This window comes from Ailuropoda melanoleuca, chromosome 5 (genome assembly GCF_002007445.2).
Source record: "Ailuropoda melanoleuca isolate Jingjing chromosome 5, ASM200744v2, whole genome shotgun sequence".
Classification (NCBI taxonomy): Eukaryota; Metazoa; Chordata; class Mammalia; order Carnivora; family Ursidae; genus Ailuropoda; species Ailuropoda melanoleuca.
Window position 1 is genome coordinate 111,263,591 of NC_048222.1, and position 13,335 is coordinate 111,276,925.

General features: G+C 39.1%; 1 protein-coding gene across 8 annotated transcripts in view; it reads right to left on the reverse strand.

Moving 5' to 3' along the window:
- Positions 1–13,335, reverse strand: part of GAB1 (GRB2 associated binding protein 1) — a 125,215-nt gene that overhangs the window by 49,313 nt on the left and 62,567 nt on the right. Inside the window, exon 1 of one of the 8 annotated variants that reach the window (XM_034661572.1) lies at positions 7,565–7,946. The exons of the other annotated variants lie outside the window; for them this stretch is intronic. The gene's annotated coding sequence lies outside the window, so the exon portion shown is untranslated. Of the gene's footprint in view, positions 1–7,564; positions 7,947–13,335 lie in introns of those variants that run through there. 8 annotated transcript variants of the gene reach the window in all.

Below are 13,335 nucleotides of genomic sequence, written 5' to 3' on the forward strand. Positions count from 1 at the left end.
GTTACTGATTATATTGTAAATACCTGTAGGAAGAAATACAAGTAGGTAATTCATGATTGCTACTCTCAAGGAGTTAACTAATTGAAGAAAATATTGACCATACATGAAAATATATGAGAATATAGCAAACCCCACAAAGTATCTGCAGAACTATTGCTAAAGGGAGAGGCAATCCTTCCTGGAAAAATTGGGTGCAATCCTTCAACAAGGTTAGTAGAAACATCACAAAGGCCTAAAAATATTATGTAGTTCTTTAATGTCATCAAGGTTTTAAATTAACATCTCAGTCTGACTATAGCTCCAAGTAAAGAGTAAATGATTAGTGGTGTCCAGAAAGAGAAGGCAGTGGGGAGTTCTTACACATGCTTTAGAGAACATTAAAACATCATAACGTGTTAATTCACGTGAATTTAGCACTAGTTTCTGGATTACAAAAATCCATTCAGTTAATATATAAGTCATCTACTTACTTCAAAATAAATAAATATCATCTCTTAGTAAGGTAATGCTTCTACGGACATCTCCCTATCAAGCAGCAAGCTTGCAAAAGTAATAGAGAAGAAAAGAGAAAAGAAAATACAGTATTATGTCATTTATCTAGGGCCATCAAGGAATCATATCTTTTAGTAAGTGATTTCTCCAGATAGTGAAGGTTCCGTCTTTAAATACAGAAATGACTTTTTAAAACTTTAATGTCTTGCATGGAAATCTTTCTAAAATGCCTTACTACATAATTCATTGAACATAATTCATCCATTCCCCAATGACTCACTTAGTATTATAGGCATCAATCTCTATTCTGCACTTTTAGGGAAGCTCTCAGAGGCTACTGAACTGTACGGAGGATCATTTGCCCCTATACTAAATAGTGCCATACTGCTGTGCTCCTACAGTTCATCCATAACCTTTTCAATACAGTTAGGCTTATCAATTGTCACTTCTCTCTTCTAAGAATACAGTTAATAGGATGCCAAACTGTTTCCTGCCTCAGAGACTTTGCACATGCCATTTCCTGAGTCTAGTATGTTCTTTCCTTGTCTTCGCCAGGCCGACTCTGACCTTTTAGGCCTTCCCTTCCCAATGACCCCCAATGTAAAGTAGGGCACAATTTTAGGGACCTTATTACCTACGTAATATACTTTATTACCTATACAGTGGTTATTGTCATTTTGCAATTTAAGTCTTCTTTGTATTTATTTATTTTGTACCTAACTCCCTAAGCGGACTGTAAAGTCCGTGAAGACAGTGACCATTTGTCATTACATACTCAATACACAGCACAGCGTCTGGTACCTAGAAATTCTCATACAATAAAGAGAATTCCCCTAAGACTCCACGGTTGTAAAATTTTGAGAATATTAGAGTCGATGGATAGGCCACATTGAATAGAAAGGTGTGCTTTCAAAAACTCTTCCACTTGAGAAAAAGAGCTTCAGTACTGAACATATACATAATAAACATAACTAGGACAGCATCACCAAAATACACGCACAAAACACCTTGGGAAATTGACAGAAAAGAACGGCATGTGTCCTTCTGCTACAGCTTGTGTGTCACTCCTTCCGATTAACTGTGGCTCCCCTGCCATTGCTTTGCTTCTCTGTTGAAACGATATTGTTCAAATTTAAAAGGCTCCTGGAAACAAAAATAAATAGCCAAAAAACGAGTAGCAATCAATCAGGGTGCAGTAGATAGGTTGCGCTCGTGATTACAGAGGATAAGAGATGAACCCTTAGAGCAGGAAATTACAACATTAAAACACAGACTTTAGCCAACAGCACCTGCCACTTATTTATTTATTTTTAACATGGTCCAAATGTGAATGTTTGTCTCAGTCACAAAATGAGTCACTCTCATTGAATCTGGCACAGATTAAACTGGAAAACAAAAGCAATTACATAAACTACACACTTTAATAAGGCAGATACAAAGGTTCTCTGGATTATGGTACAAAGCACAATTTAGCCACAGAATAAAGCTTGATGCTCGACAAGAGAACTGACATCAGCACCCTTGCTAATCACAGCACAAAAGCTTCTCTATGTTTTGTCAGAGTGCAAAATGGGCCCACATAAATCAGTCTTTGTTATCTGAAAATATCTGGGATTCTTAAAGTTTGCCCTATTTTTATCCTTGCTGCCTTGGTAGCCCCAGAGAAAGCTGTACATTGCCTCACCAATCCTGCAGCAGTAACAGACAAAAAAGGACAAGTTTTCTAGAAATCTTCAAAACCAAATACCCAAAGCAGTTTTACACAAAATTCATGTGAAAAATCATTTTCACTACTGGACTTCCATTGTAAGCAGGTCTGCTTGAGAGGAGCTATGCAAATTTACCTCGTTGTCTTTTCTTATATGCGATAATCATTTCAATTTTAAGTTGAATAAATAACGCAGTAATAAGACTTCACCATCAGGTCTGCATTCTGAAGTAGCTTAAAAGCACCCTACTCTGGTCCCAGCGTCTTGTCAGGGTTTTAAGGGTAACTCTGGCTACTACATTAACAACCAGAGAGAAGAGTCTATNTTTTTTTAAGATTTTATTTATCTATTTGACAGAGAGAGAGACAGCCAGCGAGAGAGGGAACACAAGCAGGGAGAGTGGGAGAGGAAGAAGCAGGCTCACAGCTGAGGAGCCTGATGTGGGGCTCGATCCCATAACGCCGGGATCACGCCCTGAGCCGAAGGCAGACGCCCAACCGCTGTGCCACCCAGGCGCCCCTTGTCAGGGTTTTAAGGGTAACTCTGGCTACTACATTAACAACCAGAGAGAAGAGTCTATATAGTCCATGGATCCCAATGGAAATATATTCAGATGAGATGTCAAACTAAATATCCATAATGCTTGGAGTATTTGCACAGCCATTACCCACTCCCCATGTTCAGTGACTGCCTGCAGGATGAAGCCCAAAATCCCTGGCAAGCAGGGCACACAGGGCCCTCCAAGCCTCTCCCTGTCTCTCTGGCCTCACTTCTTGCCTCTCTGCCTTCCAACCACATCGGAAATGACTGCGGTTCCCCTAACGCTCTACTTTTGCCCTGCCTCTGTCCCTGATACATGCTGCCCTATGACACAGAATCTACCTCCCTAGATTCAGGTCAGACCCCTTCAGGGCACCATCCCTGAGTGGGCCCCTCCATGCTCCCCATTTCCGCCCTGACGCTAGTTATGATGTCTGACATTTCTACAAGTGAGTTTCTTGAGGGGTGGAGCTGTATTTTTCACCTTTCAGCTTTCTTTTCCTACCGCCCAGCCCCAGGGACGTGCTCAGTGTGCATGTGCTGAATATGCCAATCAAATGAGGCAAGGATAAAAACATGGCCGTTCTCACATGATCTTATGCGTTATGGGGATGACGACATAATTGCAATCTGCCCCACCCATCTGTAAATGGAGAACTGTCAGGCAAGAGAAAGGTGCAGAAGCCATAAATTAATTTGTTTTAAAAACTCTACAGAGGTATTTTTAAACTTCATTTTAAAGGAATTGTTCCTTTAAATACTTTCTGTACTTAAGCAAATTACACAAGTTAAACAGAAAACAGGCTTGTTACATTGAAGCAAGGTCTCAAAACAGGTTTATCATACACCCTACAGAGTATGGGTATGTACACACTGGCTAGAAAGGACTGGGGGAGCTCCATTATCTCGTGTGAAGAAAAAAAATCTCAATCCAGGTTAGCCTCAAACCATTACCTGCAATAATATTAATAAGTTCACAAAATATGCCTAATTGGCTTTAAATGGCAAATGGGCTCTGTTTTAAAGAAAAACACCGTAACTGCTGCGCTGCTGTTTTCTGACTTCTCTGTGGTATCACAGATAGAGAACATGCCCGCTGTAATGCCTGCCAAGACTCCCTAATCCCTTCCCTGACTCTTTACTGGAAGAATTGATTACTAAAGAAATAACCAATATATGGGTGGACAGAAAAAGAAGAGGTCAGGGTGGTCCAGTGATTCTCAATTCTAACTGCTTATAAGAAATACCTGCAGGATTTTACTTTTTAAAAAAATTGATGCCTGTCGCCCCATCTCGGATAGATAGTTGGTCTGGGGCATTAGCCCTGGCAGGGGCATAGGTAGTTTTAAATGCTCAGATGATTCTAATGTGCCACCTCGGCTGAGAACCACTGGTCCAGTCAATAGGCAGAATTAGGTTGCTCAATGAAACAGAATTTCAAAAACAATCAGCGATCCTTTTAAGCTTATATCTATCTAATTCCTCATGCCTTCTACTGTTGCCACTGAGGTTAAATATACCTCCCTCCTTGTTTTTGTTCACAATATTTATCCCACTGGCAAATGTCTGAACGCCTTTCTACTGTTGGAAACCGAATCTGTTCTTTAAGATTCTGTCCAAACCTTCTTCCCCTTTCCTCTCTACACCTTCCCTCTGGACTTGGCAATGCGGCAGTTACTGCTCTGAAATGTCTCTTGCATTACCATGGGACAGTGTGGAACCATCTGTTGTTTTACTACATACATTTCCAAATGTTCCAAATGCTTATGAATAATTTCCCCAACTAGACATCAAGTTCCTTGAAAGCCAAGACCATTCCTTAAATTTTTCTGTATCTAAAACAGCACTTTACATGTTGTGAAGCCCTCAAAGCCTTGATAGGATTCTTTTAAGGTTTTCTGTTCATCAGAATGACTTCAGGGAGTCAACGAACGGAGATGAGAAGATCTCGGCGAAAGAAAGAAGCCCAAAGTTGTTATTAGGGTAAAGTTCAAACTCCTTTCATAGAATGGCATACAGGGTTCTCTAAAATCAAACTTACCTGCCGCTCACCTCTACGATCTTTCACCTCCACAGATGGCTGCACCAACACCCACACTCTGTTGTTTTGAATCTAACACACCCTCTCTCTTGCCCAATGAGCTCCTACTCATTCTTCAAGGCCTCTTCTTTGAAGCTTTCCTCAACTCCCTCTTGGTTAAGGCACCTCCCCGCTACATTCCTCTGAACTCTCAGCACCCAGGTCCCAAACAGCCCATTAACAAGCCCATTCCCTTAGAGCACTTCAAAGAGAACTGATGACGGCATCCTCCTCAGGAAGAAGTTTGCCTTGACCAGATAACTGAAGAACAGCACTTTTTATATTCTTGAGCCAACTGCCCAAGAAACATCACCACTGTAATTTTACTAACCCTGTATCATCCCTGCAAACTGGGAAAGAAAGGACAGTGGAACTTTCTTATTTGAAATCTCTTAAAAGGTTATTTTTCACTATTGACGGTTAAGAAAAGAAGAGCGTTACCATGAATTCTTCGGTAGAATTCAAAATTTATGTATGATCGCCAAAATCTGTAAAATGTTAGGGCTGAAGATATGTATTTCATAAGATGAAAATGCCATTTTTAATAAGACAGGCTGCTTTTTTAAAAGATTTTATTTATTTATTTGAGAGAGCACAAGTGAGCACAAGTGGGGGGGCAGAGGGAGATGCAGACTCTCCACTCAGCCCACTGAGCAGGGACCCTGATTTGGGGGCTGGATCCCAGGAGCCTGGGATCGTGACCCGAACCGAAGGCACATGCTTAGCTGACTGAGCCACCCAGGCGCCCCTAATTAAGACAGGTGTTAATCTAAATTTCTTCATCAGGGTAATGGTTAAATTCAACAAATGATGAGACACCGATACAGTAACAAATGGATGCAAACATTTAAAACACGAGATAGATCTATATATGAAAAATGCCCACAAGATAATTCTCAAATGAAAAAAAGAGCAGCTTGCAGAATTATACATACTGTACAATTCCCATTTGCCTGAAATGAATGTGTGTTTGTACACACAAACTATGTTTAGATCACATGTCTGGAAGGAGACACACTGGAAGCCTTCGCTGCAGTAATTCCAGAAATAGGGATGGGAAGGTCAGACAAGTTTCCTAGTTGTAATTTATATACTTTTGTATAGTCTGATTTTTTTCAAGGAACTTCCATTTATTCCTTCTACAATTAAAAAAAAATATTACATGCATAAAAGGCTTATGACTAAAAATGCTCTAAAAAAGAAAGTCTATTAATATTTAAAAATTTAGCAATGATGTACACAAAAGAGTTTATGTATGTATGGAAATGTATACTCTTTCTCTTCCTCTGAAATTAGTGAATGAATTTAACCTTTCTTTTAAATATAGAATTCCAGGATACATCTGGAAGGAGTCTTAGTCAGGAAATAGCTTAGACAAAGTATAACTACTTTGTTTTAAAGACTGGAATTTAGGGGGTTAAAAAAAAAAGGCAAGTTGGGATCACTTAAAAGATTTCCCATAAAGTTTGGTGGCTATAATATTCATATTATTTTAATTTTCCTTAAAAACCATGTCAGTAAATGGTAATATACTAAATATCTAAATATTAAATATCTAAAATAAGCACTTTGGGAATTACCTTGCCTATTAAAAAATATTAAATTTCCATAATAATACAACCAGGGTAAATAAAATAAAGAAAAACAAATTAGCCATGAAACGGGGACAAAAGAAAACCATTTGCTTTAAAAGACTTGAGTTGTTTTCCAGGAAGCACCATCTTTTCTCATAGAGCAAAATAAGGAAAAAACAGGCTCGGTGGAAGTTTCCACTCCACTGGCTCTATCATTATGATCATCTGTTCCAAACACACACAAGCCTAAAATTTCCTGTTTTCAAACTATTGTCACCATTTTCTAGCCTGGTGCTATCTGTGCTAACTTTAGCTTAGTAATATAAACAAAAGAATACACCAAAAATAATGCAGAACAATGCCTAGATGTAGGCTAACAACTGCTCCACAAACCTTTTAATAGGAGTTTACATATATTGCCTGGACAAAAACAAATTAGCTGGACCTGAAACAACTTCATAATAGCAAAACTAACCAAAAANAAAAAAAAAAAAAAAAAAAAAAAAAAAAAAAAAAAAAGAAAAAAGAAAAAAGAAAAAAGAAAAAAAAAAGAAATCAAATTTAACTCAGAAATAAATACTGCAGTACCCGAAAGGAAAAAAATCAGGGAATTTTATGTTATTAATTAAAAAGTGCACATAATTTACTTGTTGAAATCATTGCTAAACTGATGCCTACCTCAAAGCCCTGGCATAAGTCCTACATAAAACAAATGAAAGAAGCAACAGCAGAAACTTCTGAGTATGTAATGGACACAAAGCAATTCTTACACCTTTTTTGGATCATAGACCACTTTGAGAATCTGATAATCTGATAAAAGCAATGGAACTTCCTCTTAGAAAAAGGCACATAAATAACACTGTACACAGTTTCAGGGGTTCACAGGACCCGTGGGGCACATGTTAAAGAGGCTTGAAATAGAACAACACTTTAATACTTCTTACTACAAAGAACAGTTTGGTATGAGACCTTGGACCCCAACCAGGGAAATTTAGTTACTAGAGTTCCACAGGAAAGTAGGTCTCATGGCATGAACTCTCGATGCTGCATCGTGGGGCAGGTCGCATACATTTTACTTGTGAATGCTAGCTCGTGTATCTCATCATATTCCCAACTGTCAGGGCTGGAGGGACACACTCTAACTCTGGGGGTTTTCATGGCTTCCTTACCCTCAGCAGGAGGCTGAAAGAGGCAAGAGCCTGGCGAGCAGTGGATCCAAGAGAAGTCTGCAATCTCCTGAGTGACAGGGGTGGAGGCCTGGCGTGATGTATAGCTGAACCTGTACTGGGAAGAAAGACCACCAGCCTTGGGTTTCCTTGATCTCACTTCTTTCTTTCCACACTGTGCCCTGAGAGTCAGGGAGCTCACGTTAGGGTGTGGTCATAGGTGAATGGGATCAGGGAGTCCGCTCTCCTTTGGAATCAGACTTCAGCCTTGCCTAGACACAGGTAGTTGGATTGCTGTGCAACAATTAGTTCCTTTGTGCTCTAACAGTGAATTGGGACAGTATCTTCTATTTACTTGATATTCTGCCATTTTTTGTCCAACATGAAACAACAGAGTAGGTAATAAATACTTGTTATGTGTAACTGAATTTCAAGAAGTATTTATGTGAAATAAAATGAGACAATAAAAGGTGAAAAAAAAAAAAAAAGAAAGAAAAGGTAGTTGAGTCATACGTAATCTGGCCAGTGAGAGATTTAGAACGGGAGCCACAGCTAGTCTGTTCCTAAGTCTGCTTTCTGCATATCTCCCTAAGAACCTGTGGAGGCAGAGGTAGCACAAAACATCCAGGCAGAGTCTTACCAATCTGGCTGAGAATGGCAAAAATACAATAAAGGGCTGTAAGACTTATCATGAGCTCCAAACATGTCCAGAGTCACTGAGCCATTAATTGTATTTCTAGGAACCTCATCCAAGGAAATAATGCAAAAATGCAGGTAAATACCTAGGCATCGAAATACTCAACACAGTATTGTTTATATGAGTAAATAATTGAAGCGATCTAAATATCCAACAATACGTAGAGTGACCAATCATCCCAGTATTTCCAGGACCATTCCCGTTTTAGAAAACTGAAAGTTCCACATCTTGGGAAATGCCTGTCCTGACTAGAGCGGTAAGGCTGGTGACAGAAGGGAACTGAGTAAGTTAGTTTAGAATACAGCTCCCGATAGCAGTCTTACAAAGTCATTAAAATGATGCTTTTGAAAGGCATTTTTAAAACATTTGCCCTCACAGTTAACAAAATTTCCAAAATACTGAGAGATCTGGGCAAGGAACTAATCTTTCCCATTAGGAGTAACTGGAAACTGATGTGAAAGAATACTGGCCACACTTTCTGTTGTTTTACCTGTCACCTTTGACAGGTAGAGCTGACCGCTCCAGGGTGTCCCCAGCACCTCGGGCAAGCTTCTATCAGAGCACCCTCCTCTTGCATGTCAATCAGTCCTTTGTACAGCTGCCTTCCTCCCTAAGACCCTGTCTTATTCCTCCTTAAGTGCCTGGCCTAGTGCACAGCATGCAAGGACTTGGTGGCCACAAAGGCGTGAGAAGTGTTACCTGAACAAATGGACTAATGTCTGCCGGTCACCCCGATGATACTGTCTCTCTTGTCCACTGAGTCTCCATATAAACAGATGATGTAACTAAAGCAACAGTGGGCCTTCTTACTCTGGAAGACTTCAGCCACAAATCCTATCAAATTTCCTCCACAAGGTTCAGTCAACAAAAAGTGAAACTGAGTTAATCAAGAAATAACTCAATATGATACCATGCCAATGTACAAAACTGAGGAAACTACAACCTCAGACAGTGCCTACAGTATTAGGACATCTACATATTTTAGTTATGAAATATCATTTGTGTTAGTATATTTAATTATATATACATAGTTATATTCCCTACACGCGCACTCGCACACATACTCAAAATTGCTGCACATGTGTATGCCTGTGGAAAATGATATTCCAGCGCCTGAAGGCAGAATGTCATGTCATAAGGGAGAATACGGGCGAACTGCCACGTGCTATGAAGTATGATGTCAATGCACATGTTTAACTGAAGAGTAAGATGTGAGGATTTCACTTAAATGCTATTGTTTAAGTGGGAGGAAGTTGGTATCACATCTTCCAGTCCCAAGATTCTCCAGCACAGATGCAGATTCTAACTGCCGTCTAGAGCAGTGCTGCCCAGCAGAACTTTCTGCAACTTGGGAAATGACTACGCTGGCCACCCCAGCAGCTACCAGCCACAGGTCGCCACAGCAAACTTGGAAGAGTGGCTGGTGCAACTGAGGAGCTGATTTTCTCATTTATTTATTTTAGTCAGCTAGGGCTGGTATCTATTATATGGACAGTGCAGTTTTAAAGTCCATTTCTTTGACTTGAGAGACAGGCAACACCAGTTGCTGAAGAGGCTGGCAGCTCTAAACAGTAAGACCCACGACGGGTTGCAAAGCACCACTGCAAGCTGTTGCTCCTAGGACGGTAACAACGGTGTGAAGCTGTTTCCTGATTTCACTGTGTTCCACAAACTTACTTTGGCCCACAAATGCATGCCATCTCTGTTGTTGTTATCATTATTATTTGGAAAAGAACATGTCTTGCTTCAAGAGAGACTTTAAAAAAAAAAAGGAATATCAATAACAATCTGGAATTTTAAAAAATTATCTTCCATAAAACCGACATATTTCTAAACTCCATCTCTTGTTCAGCTATCCAATCCAAAATAATTAATGCTGGAATAGAGCTAGTGTTCTGAGTTTCCAGCAAAACATAAAAAATATTCTCACTTTCTGTTCTGTGTTTCTTATTGAACATTCACAATTCACAATAAAGTAAAACACGGATACACTGAGACTTAGATCATGGTTCCAAAAACAACATTAAGAACTAGAGGAAAAGCACTGAAGTGTTACAAAAACAAATTTCAAATTTCCATAATTACATTTATACATAATAAGCCAAAATAACGCTTAGCACAATTTTCTTCTAAACATAAAACTCACACCAAAGCTTCCAGAACAAAGGAAATGTGGCATTGAAAGTTTTCCTTAGAATGACACTTCCAAACAGATAAATTATGCATTCTGGAGTCAGTGACTATGAAACACATCAAGTTGAAGATGCAAGGAAAAATAACCTCATGCAAAGAGGGAACTAACTACAAAGTCGAACATGTACGAAAATCACTCCACAGATAATGAAATCAAGGAGATCTCTGCAAACGTGTGAGCCTCAGCCCCAGTGCTGCTGCTGCCGACCTCCCCTTCCCCCCCACGACAGAGGGGGTGTCACTCTTTCCTAAAGCATCATTCTTGAAGTGAAATCACTTTTTCATTCATGTAATATGCACAAAAGGATCTCATCATACAAGAAAAGCTGTTGATCATTTACCACCTTTTGTTTTCAACACCTCAGTGTTATCTTGCCCATTCTATGGTGCCTCGGCCCTAAAATCTTTTTTCTGTCCGCTTTCTATTTCTCCCTGTACACCACTCGAGCCTCATAACCTCTGACCAACAGGAAGTAGATACAATGGTTTGAAAATAAGACTGTAAGGATTTGTGTTTGATGATTTAATGCTTGAGGGCGAGAAGAGAATTGCTGGGAGAAGGAGAAAATGACTAGCTGTTTCTGCCAGAGGAATAACGGTGCCATTTGGCAGCACCCAACTCGTCTTGAACTCCAAGCAAAACTGTTACCCAAGTGATACAGTTCACAAAAGCTCAAAAAGCATGTACAGTATGCAGAATCATACATATACAGACACGCCACACACAGTTGACAAAAGATAACTTCTTACACTTATCTGTTTTAAATATGTGAGAAACCCTCTGAGACAATCAGAGTCATTCACAAAGTGCTGGCATCTGAGGTAACAGACGACAACTAACTGTCTGACTTGCCAACTTGAAAGTTCACTAAAGTCTGGAAAAGCTAAAAATAACCACACAAACATGTTTACAGCATTTTGAAACTACAGGACCCACACTCTCATCTAAATATAAACCTTGAATTCGGAGTATAGGGATTGGCTTTGGGTTTTCAGGGACGTCATTGGGACATCCCACACTTCACCACAGAAATTCACATTTCAGTATTTTAGTTTAAATATGCAATTGGTGGTATTTCACTAGAGTGAAGGAGGGGCAGACTTGGATTGGGGAAGATGAGCAGAAAAGGAAAAGATGGTACCTCTTCCTCCATTTAATTAGAGGGCTTCAGAATCCCACAAACCCCCAACTCTTGATGGTGGGATGTGACTTCTGAAAGAGGATATCCTGTCTGTATTTTTCCACTCAACCTATCTATTCTCCAATCCCATCTCTTACCCCTTCCTCATTCCTGAGACTAGATGCTGCTGCAATAGATAAAAGTGGACAGGAAGTCAAGGAGAACATATACACATATGGAAAAGTCCCCCCATCCCAGCCGCTACATGAATGCAGGCATGTCAAAGGCAACAGTTTTAATTTTTATTCTATTCCTGAAAAGTGAGATCATTCTAAATCACTAATCATCAGGGAAATGCACATCAAAGCCACAATGAGATAACACCTCGCACCAGTCACAACGCCTCTTATCAAAAAGACAAAAAACAACAAGTATTGGCAAGGATGTGGAGAAAACTGAACCTTTGTCCATTGTTGGTGGGAATGCAAACTGGTGCAGCCACTGTGGAAAAGAGTATGGAGGTTCCACAAAAAAACTTAAGAAGTACCATATGATCCAATAATGTCATTGCTGGGTATTTACCTGAAGTCAATGAAACACTAATTGGGAAAGACATATGCACCCCTATGTTTATTGCAGCATGATTTACAATAGTCAAAATATGGAAATAACCCAACTGTCCATGGATGGATGAATGGATAAAGAAGATGTGGTGTATACACACACACACACACACACACACACACACACACACACACTGGAATGTTTCTCAGCCATAAAAAAGGATAAAATCTTGCCATTTGTGAATGCATGGATGAACTTAGAGGGTATTACGCTGAGTGAAATAAGCCAGACAGAGAAAGACAAACACCATATGATTTCACTTATATGGGAAATCTAAAGAAAAAGGAAACAAACAACAACAATAATAGCAATAATAAAGAGAGAAGAGACTCATAAATACAGAGAACAAGCTGGTGGTTGCCAAAGGTGGGGGGGGGTGGATGGGCCAAATGGGTGAAGGGGATAACGAGGCACAAACTTCCAGTTAAAAATAAATAAGTCATGGGGATGAAAGTGTAGCATAGGGAATATAGTCAATAATGCTGTAATACATTTATTTAGTGAGCATTTTGTAACGTATATAATTCTTGAATCACTATGCTGTACACCTGAAACTACTTTAATATTATAAGTCAACTATATTTCAATTAAAAATTAAAAAATTAAAAAAAAATAAGTCAAACATATGGAAAATCCTTCAACTAAAAACCAGCTGGGATTGCCAGGGGGTAGGGGTTGGAGGTCAGTAATACTATTAAAGATTCAAAGGAGCATTATATCAGTGTAGAGAAAAACGTCCATTTGTTCTCTGTGTTATGTAAAATTATTTTTGATAATAATTTTTGGATAGAATTTGTTTAAATTTTATCCTCTGCCTTTAATTTTAAGACATCTTTAAAATGTAAGTTATTTTAAAAATAAGATAAAGAAAAACCTGCAGCAATAGCCTTGGCCCTCTACTTTCATGTCATAAACTTCCAAGTGACTGCACCTCTTAGTTTAAAGTACTGTGGTGGGATCTATATTTCTGGAGGTTATCCACTTTCCAAGTCAAGTGTTCTCCAGAATAAAATTGTGTAAGTTTTATGGGCAGGTTTTTAACGAATTAATTATTAATAAACTACAAGCAACAACAAATTCAACTGAAAAATTAGGGAGAAGTTATATATAATCCTATTGACATCGAAAATTTTTTTCCA